Below are 9,727 nucleotides of genomic sequence, written 5' to 3'. Positions count from 1 at the left end.
CTCACACACAGGGGCATAAAAGCAGGCATACACACACACACACAGGGGGCACACACACGGGATCGCACCCTCTGCAGTCCCAGTGGAAACATTGAAACCCTCACTGCAAGTTTGCAGCCACAGCAGACGGGTCATATTAACCCCCCCACCGGCCCACCTCCCTCACCACTTCCCGGCAGTCGGCGGGGACGAAGAAACACATATCACAGCTGCCTCTCACATTTGCGTAATATTCCACTAACAACCCGGCCACCGCCTGCTCTGTGGGAGCCTGTGTGTCAGTGACCTGAGGGAACTGTCAAACAGAACCTTCAACTGCCAACATACAGGCAAATCCACTCCGGGCTGGAGTCGACCGTAGAGGAAAAAAAACAAACTTATCTCATTATATATGCCCAGATTTAATATAAAAATTTTATATATTAAAATATTATGATTGTAAATACGGAAGTGTTTTTACATAATAATTATTTATGTGCTTTGGAATATAGACGAGAATTAACAAGGTGACTAATGCACTTTGAGAGATGTTAGTTATATTGCCAACTACCTTCACTCAATGTTAAGTGAATGTACACAAGTAAACTCACATTTTATTCTCTCCGAGGGTCTGTGTGCGGTCTGTTTAATTGTGGATGAAAATAGAAGTGTGAAGAGGTGCCCCTTCCAATGCGATCGTGCAAATATGCACAGGTTAAGAGGCGATAGAGCACCTCACTTAGTGCCATGCATTGAAATTTATATCCAGGCTTGGGCTAACAAGTAAGATTCACGCCACACCAATGCCAGGTAATGGTCATCTCCTAATAAGAAAGGATGTAATCATTGCCCCATGACATTCAACTGAATCCTCCCCACTATCAACATCCTGTGGGGTTACCACTGACCATCACTGAGTCACCCCCACTATCAACATCCTGGGGGTAACCACTGACTCTGTCTACACACAGAGTCCGCACAGACTCACCTCCTGACTCCCCAAAGCCTGTCCACCATCTACAAGGACACAAGTCAGGAGTGTGATGGAACACTCTCCACTTGCCTGGATAAGTGCGGCTCCAACAACAATCTCCACTTGCCTGGATGGGTGCAGCTCCCAACAACAATCTCCACTTGCCTGGATGAGTGCAGCTCCCAACAACAATCTCCACTTGCCTGGATGAGTGCGGCTCCCAACAACAATCTCCACTTGCCTGGATGAGTGCGGCTCCCAACAACACTCGAGAAGCTCGACCCCATCCAGGACAAAGCAGCCCCGCTCGATCGACACGCTGACCACAAACACTCACTCCCTCCACCCCCGACACAGCCGTGTGAACCATCTACAAGATGCACCGCAGCGACTCGCCAAGGCTCCTTCAACAGCACCTTCCAAACCCGCCACCTCTACCATCTAGAAGGACAAGGGGAGGGGCAGCAGACACATGGGGAACACCCACCGCCTGCAAGCTCCCCCTCCGAGCCACTCACCATCCCGACTGGGAAATATAGCGGCCGTTCCTTCACTGTAGCTGGGGTCAAAATCCCGGAACTCCCCCCCCCTAACAGCACTGTGGGTGTACCTACCCCACTCACGGGGACTGACTGATGTCCAATAACAATCCTGGAACCCCCTCCCTAACAGCACTGTGGGTGTACCTACCCCACACACGGGGACTGACTGATGTCCAATAACAATCCCGGAACTGCCTCCCTAACAGCGCTGTGGGTGTACCTACCCCACACATGGGGACTGACTGATGTCCAATAACAATCCCGGAACTCCCTCCCTAACAGCACTGTGGGTGTACCTACCCCACACATGGGGACTGACTGATGTCCAATAACAATCCTGGAACTCCCTCCCTACCAGCACTGTGGGTGTACCTACCCCACACATGGGGACTGACTGATGTCCAATAACAATCCCGGAACTCCCTCCCTAACAGCACTGTGGGTGTACCTACCCCACACATGGGGACTGACTGATGTCCAATAACAATCCTGGAACTCCCTCCCTACCAGCACTGTGGGTGTACCTACCCCACACATGGGGACTGACTGATGTCCAATAACAATCCTGGAACTCGCTCCCTAACAGCACTGTGGGTGTACCTACCCCCCACACGGGGACTGACTGATGTCCAATAACAATCATGGAACTCCCTCCCTAACAGCACTGTGGGTGTACCTACCCCACACATGGGGACTGACTGATGTCCAATAATAATCCTGGAACTCCCTCCCTAACAGCACCGTGCGTGTACCTAACCCACACGGGGACTGACTGATGTCCAATAACAATCATGGAACTCCCTCCCTAACAGCACTGTGGGTGTACCTACCCCACACACGGGACTGACTGACGTCCAATAACAATCCTGGAACTCCCTCCCTAACGGCACTGTGGGTGTACCTACCCCACACACGGGGACTGACCGATGTCCAATAACAATCCTGGAACTCCCTCCCTAACAGCACTGTGGGTGTACCTACCCCACACACGGGGACTGACTGATGTCCAATAACAATCCTGGAACTCCCTCCCTAACAGCACTGTGGGTGTACCTACCCCACACACGGGGACTGACTGATGTCCAATAACAATCCTGGAACTCCCTCCCTAACAGCACTGTGGGTGTACCTACCCCACACACGGGGACTGACTGATGTCCAATAACAATCCTGGAACTCCCTCCCTAACAGCACTGTGGGTGTACCTACCCCACACACGGGGACTGACTGATGTCCAATAACAATCCCGGAAATCCCTCCCTAACAGCACTGTGGGAGTACCTACCCCACACACGGGGACTGACTGATGTCCAATAACAATCCTGGAACTCCCTCCCTAACAGCACTGTGGGTGTACCTACCCCACACACGGGGACTGACTGATGTCCAATAACAATCCTGGAACTCCCTCCCTAACAGCACTGTGGGTGTACCTACCCCACACACGGGGACTGACTGATGTCCAATAACAATCCCGGAAATCCCTCCCTAACAGCACTGTGGGAGTACCTACCCCACACACGGGGACTGACTGATGTCCAATAACAATCCTGGAACTCCCTCCCTAACAGCACTGTGGATGTACCTACTGATGCGCGATATAACTCACGAGGCTTGAGATGCTCGAGGAAATAAAGGCTTTTATTGACGACTACAATAGAGCTACCATATATAATACACGATCCCAGACTGAGGGGTCCCAGACAGAGCAGTGACCTTTATACCTCTCCCAGGAGGCGGAGCCCGACTGGGATGTACCATAATAACTATATTACAGGTAGAACAGCCCAACCCTAACCCCAACAGTAACATGTAGAACAGCCCAACCCTAACCCCAACAGTAACATGTAGAACAGCCCAACCCTAACCCCAACAGTAACATGTAGAACAGCCCAACCCTAACCCCAACAGTAACATGTAGAACAGCCCAACCCTAACCCCAACAGTAACATGTAGAACAGCCCAACCCTAACCCCAACAGTAACATGTAGAACAGCCCAACCCTAACCCCAACAGTAACATGTAGAACAGCCCAACCCTAACCCCAACAGTAACATGTAGAACAGCCCAACCCCAACCCCAACAGTAACATGTAGAACAGCCCAACAGTAACATATATACAGACTCATAGTACTGGCCAGACCCTGGCTCAGCACTACCTGGTGGGAACCAACGATGGTTCACCACACCTACCCCACACAGGGACTGACTGATGTCCAATAACAATCCTGGAACACCCTCCCTAACAGCACTGTGGGTGTACCTACCCCACACGGGGACTGACTGATGTCCAATAACAATCCTGGAACTCCCTCCCTAACAGCGCTGTGGGTGTACCTACCCCACACACGGGGACTGACTGATGTCCAATAACAATCCTGGAACACCCTCCCTAACAGCGCTGTGGGTGTACCTACCCCACACGGGGACTGACTGATGTCCAATAACAATCCTGGAACTCCCTCCCTAACAGCGCTGTGGGTGTACCTACCCCACACACGGGGACTGACTGATGTCCAATAACAATCCCGGAACTCCCTCTCTAACAGCACTGTGGGTGTACCTACCCCACACGGGGACTGACTGATGTCCAATAACAATCCTGGAACTCCCTCCCTAACAGCGCTGTGGGTGTACCTACCCCACACACGGGGACTGACTGACGTCCAATAACAATCCCGGAACTCCCTCCCTAACAGCACTGTGGGTGTACCTACCCCACACGGGGACTGACTGATGTCCAATAACAATCCTGGAACTCCCTCCCTAACAGCGCTGTGGGTGTACCTACCCCACACACGGGGACTGACTGACGTCCAATAACAATCCCGGAACTCCCTCCCTAACAGCACTGTGGGTGTACCTACCCCACACACGGGGACTGACTGATGTCCAATAACAATCCTGGAACACCCTCCCTAACAGCGCTGTGGGTGTACCTACCCCACATGGGGACTGACTGATGTCCAATAACAATCCTGGAACTCCCTCCCTAACAGCGCTGTGGGTGTACCTACCCCACACACGGGGACTGACTGACGTCCAATAACAATCCCGGAACTCCCTCCCTAACAGCGCTGTGGGTGTACCTACCCCACACACGGGGACTGACTGACGTCCAATAAGAATCCCGGAACTCCCTCCCTAACAGCACTGTGGGTGTACCTACCCCACACACGGGGACTGACTGATGTCCAATAACAATCCCGGAACTCCCTCCCTAACAGCACTGTGGGTGTACCTACCCCACACACGGGGACTGACTGACATCCAATAACAATCCCGGAACTCCCTCCCTAACAGCACTGTGGGTGTACCTACCCCACACACGGGGACTGACTGATGTCCAATAACAATCCTGGAACTCCCTCCCTAACAGCACTGTGGGTGTACCTACACCACACGGGGAGTGCAGCGGGTTCAAGATGGCGGCTCACCCACCACCTTGTCAGGGGGCGATTAGGGATGGGGAATAGATGCTGGGCCCGGCCAGCGACACCCACATCCTGTGAGTGAATTTAAAAATAAAATTCTTTCTTCCACCTCTGGTCTTTTCGATCGGACCCAAATCAACTCCACCAGTGTTGCTCCTGCCCCAAGTTCCGCCCCATTTTTACAGATGCCCCATAGAAAGCATTCTTTCTGGTTGTATCACAGCTTGGTATGGGCTCCTGCTCTGCCCAAGACCACAAGGAACTACAAAAGGATGGGGAATGTAGCCCAATCCCATCACGCAAACCCAGCCTCCCATCCATTGACTCTGTCTACACTTCCCGCTGCCTCGGGAAAAGCAGCAGCATAATCAAGGACCCCACACATCCCGGACATTCTCTCTTCCACCTTCTTCCGTCGGGAAAAAGATACAAAAGTCTGAGGACACGTACCACGAGTTGTGAAATTCTCTTCTGAGCCACTGAGCAATGCTTGGGATTCCAAGTGTATCCACCCCCCCCCCCAACCCTCCCCCTCCCCATTTAGTATTTGGGGCTCTGCTGCTGTTCTTCCTGGATTTGATTTATTATTGTCACGTGTATTGGGATACAGTGAAAAGTATTGTTTCTTGCGCGCTATACGAAGCATACCGTTCATAGAGAAGGAAATGAGAGGGTGCAGAATGTAGTGTTACAGTCATAGCTAGGGTGTAGAGAAAGATCAACTCAATGCGAGGTAGGTCCATTCAAAAGTCTGACGGCAGCAGGGAAGAAGCTGTTCTTGAATCGGTTGGTACATGTCCTCGTCCTAACCGACTTAGTCTCTCCTCGTGTGACAGACTTGTCATCCCAGGAATCAGCCTGGTAAACCGTCGCTGCGCTCCCTCTATAGCAAGGACATCCTTCCTCAGATACGGAGACCAAAACTGCACACAATACTCCAGGTGTGGCCTCACCAACGCCCTGTACAATTGCAGCAAAACATCCCTATCCCGATACTCAAATCCTCTCGCTATGAAGGCCAACATACCATCTGCCTTCTTTACTGCCTGCTGTACCTGCGCGCTTACTTTGATGCACGAGGACACCAAGGTCTCGCTGAGTGTCCGCCTCTCTCAATTTACACCCATCAAGATGGCTGCAACGGACGCTCTGCTGTCTCTGGGGTGAATGAATGGATTTTGGAAAAAAGGGTTGACGCCTCTCTCTCTTTCTCTCTCCTCCTTAAAACCTGTCTTGCGATGAAAGTGGTCGAAGCCCGACCTCTGCTGGCCTGTTTTGAGTCTCCGAAAAGCTCCGTCAGGGTGCTTGCATCTGGAGCCAGTCTGATGCAGTGTCAGTGTTCAACAATACTGTTATTGGAGTGAGGGAGCGAGGGATTTGATTTAGTATTGTCACATGTACTGGGATGCAGTGAAAAGTATTGTTTCTTGTGCGCTATACAGACAAAGCATACCGTTCATAGAGAAGGAAAGGAGAGGGTGCAGAATGTAGTGTTACAGTCATAGCTAGGGTGTAGAGAAAGATCAACTTAATGCGAGGTAGGTCCATTCACAAGTCTGACAGCAGCAGGGAAGAAGCTGTTCTTGAGTCGGTTGGTACGTGACCTCAGACTTTTGTATAGAATGCAGAAGGAGGCCATTCGGCCCATCGAGTCTGCACCGACCACAATCCCACCCAGGCCCAATCTCCATAACTCCATGCATTTTACCCTACCTCGTCCCCCTGACACTAAGGGGCAATTTAGCATGGCCAATCCACCTAATTTGCACATCTTTGGACACTAAGGGGCAATTTAGCACGGCCAATCCACCTAACCTACACATCTTTGGACACTAAGGGGCAATTTAGCACGGCCAATCCCCCTAACCTACACATCTTTGGACACTGAGGGGCAATTTAGCATGGCCAATCCCCCTAACCTACACATCTTTGGACACTGAGGGGCAATTTAGCATGGCCAATCCCCCTAACCTGCACATCTTTGGACACTAAGGGCCATTTAGCATGACCAATCAACCTAACCCGCACATCTTTGGACACTAAGGGGCAATTTAGCATGGCCAATCCACCTAACCTACACATCTTTGGACACTAAGGGGCAATTTAGCATGGCCAATCCACCTAACCTACACATCTTTGGACACTAAGGGGCAATTTAGCATGGCCAATCCACCTAACCTGCACATCTTTGGACACTAAGGGGCAATTTAGCACGGCCAATCCACCTAACCTACACGTCTTTCAGACTGTGGGAGGAAACCGGAGCACCCGGAGGAAACCCACGCAGACACGGGGAGAAATTGCAGACTCCGCACAGACAGTGACCCGAGGCTGGAATTGATCCTGGGACCCTGGCGCTGTGAGGCAGTAGTGCTAACCCTCTGAGCCACCCCTATTAATCATATTAAGCTGAAGGCGGCTGGTCTGGAGGAGAGGGGCCGAATGGCCTGTTTCGATGCTCGGCCCACTCTGTGTGCAATCCTACCTGGCCGGTGCTGAATGCGGAATGACTAACCCGCCTCTCTCGTGCCCCCAGCCGGATCCCACAGTCCCAGCCTCAGTTCCTTTGGACTCATCCGCGTGGCTCACACACTCTCGCTGATCCTGCTGCTGTTTACCTGAACCTTCACCCATTGCAATGGGGAAGCGAATCTTCAAATCTCTCCTTCCCTGCTCAGCGGTATGGCCGAGGACCTGTCCTGACGCTGTGTCCTATCGCTGTCTGCTCCTATCTAACCCTCGCCCTGATCGAGAGGCTACCGTGGGAAGAAATACCGAGTGAAATCTATTTTAGAAATTGAACTAAACTTCCTAACCGCAATAATCACTCAAATCCGAGAATCAGAATGCTGTGACTGGTTACTCAAATGGCCCACACCGACACTCCAGCTTCAGATATGCCTTAAGAGAACTCACAATTCAACCAGCGAAAAGTACCCAATCGGACAGCGCTTACAGACAGCGGACAACTACAGAAGAACCTCCAAATCTTTTCCAAGCCACCAGACCTGGTTGTATCAAGTTTCTTTGAGGGTGACTAAGATTCTGTTATTACTGTTTTGGTACTAAATAATCCTTATCTTTATTTGAACAGCATTTCAGTCGAACCATCCTTTAATTAAAATTGTTACTGGTTTAGTTAAAGTTCCCGGTTGGTTGAATAAAATAAGTTGTTAATTATTCACTTAAAGCCATCTTTAGGAAGGAGCACTGTGTACAGTTCTGGTCACCCTATCGTAGAAAGGATATTGTTAAACGAGAAAGAGTGCAGGAAAGATTTACTAGGATGCTACTGGGACTTGATGGATTGAGATATAAGGAGAGGCTGGATAGACTGGGACTATGTTCCCTGGAGCGTAGGAGGCTGAGGGGTGATCTTATAGAGGTCTATAAAATAATGAGGGGCATAGATCAGCTAGATAGTCAATATCTTTTCCCAAAGGTAGGGGGAGTCTAAAACTAGAGGGCATAGGTTTAAGGTGAGAGTGGAGAGATACAAAGGGGTCCAGAGGGGCAATTTTTTCACGCAGAGGGTGGTGAGTGTCTGGAACGAGCTGCCAGAGGTAATAGTAGAGGTGGGTACAATTTTGTCTTTTTAAAAGTGTTTAGACAGTTACGTGGGTACGAAAGGTGTAGAGGGATATGGGCCAATGCGGGCAATTGGGACTAGCTTAGTGGTTTAAAAAAAAGGCCGGCATGGACAAGTTGGGCCGAAGGGCCTGTTTCCATGCTGTAAACCTCTATGACTATAGTTAAGAAAGCCCCACCAACACCTCTACTTTCTCAGGAGACTAAGGAAATTCGGCATGTCAGCTACGACTCTCACCAACTTTTACAGATGCCCCATAGAAAGCATTCTTTCTGGTTGTATCACAGCTTGGTCTGGGCTCCTGCTCTGCCCGAGACCGCAAGGAACTACAAAAGGATCGTGAATGTAGCCCAATCCATCACGCAAACCAGCCTCCCATCCATTGGCTCTGTCTACACTTCCCGCTGCCTCGGGGAAAAGCAGCCGGCATAATCAAGGACACCCCACACACCCCGGACATTCTCTCTTCCACCTTCTTCCGTCGGGAAAAAGATACAAAAGTCTGAGGTCACGTCCCGACCGACTCAAGAACAGCTTCTTCCCTGCTGCTGTCAGACTTTTGAATGGACCTACCTCGCATTAAGTTGATCTTTCTCTACACCCTAGCTATGACTGTAACACTACATTCTGCACTCTCTCCTTTCCTTCTCTATGAACGGTATGCTTTGTCTGTATAGCGCACAAGAAACAATACTTTTCACTGTATCCCGATACATGTGACAATAATAAATCAAATCAAGTCAAATAAGCAGCAGAGGATTATCATCCTGACAGGTCACTAATCTTAGTTGGGCCACATTTGGAATATAGTGTTCAATTGTGGTCGCCACACTACCAGAAGGATGTGGAAGTTTTGGAGAGAGCTTCTTCCCTGCTGCCGTCAGACTTTTGAATGGACCTACCTCGCATTAAGTTGATCTTTCTCTACACCCTAGCTATGACTGTAACACTACATTCTGCACCCTCTCCTTTCCTTCTCCCCTATGTACTCTATGAACGGTATGCTTTGTATAGCGCGCAAGAAACAATACTTTTCACTGTATCCCAATACACGTGACAATAATAAATCAAAAATTTAAAAAAGGTTTGGATAAAGTAGACGGGGAGCGGATGCTTCCTCTTGTGGGGCATTCTGGGACGAGAGGTCTCAGGATAAGGGGCAGCAAATTTAAAACAGAGTTGGGGGAGAAACTACTTCCCCCAAAGGGTT

This window comes from Mustelus asterias, unplaced genomic scaffold (genome assembly GCF_964213995.1).
Source record: "Mustelus asterias unplaced genomic scaffold, sMusAst1.hap1.1 HAP1_SCAFFOLD_2087, whole genome shotgun sequence".
Taxonomy (NCBI): Eukaryota; Metazoa; Chordata; class Chondrichthyes; order Carcharhiniformes; family Triakidae; genus Mustelus; species Mustelus asterias.
The sequence above is the reverse complement of the archived record's forward strand: the minus strand, read 5'-3'. Positions refer to the sequence as shown.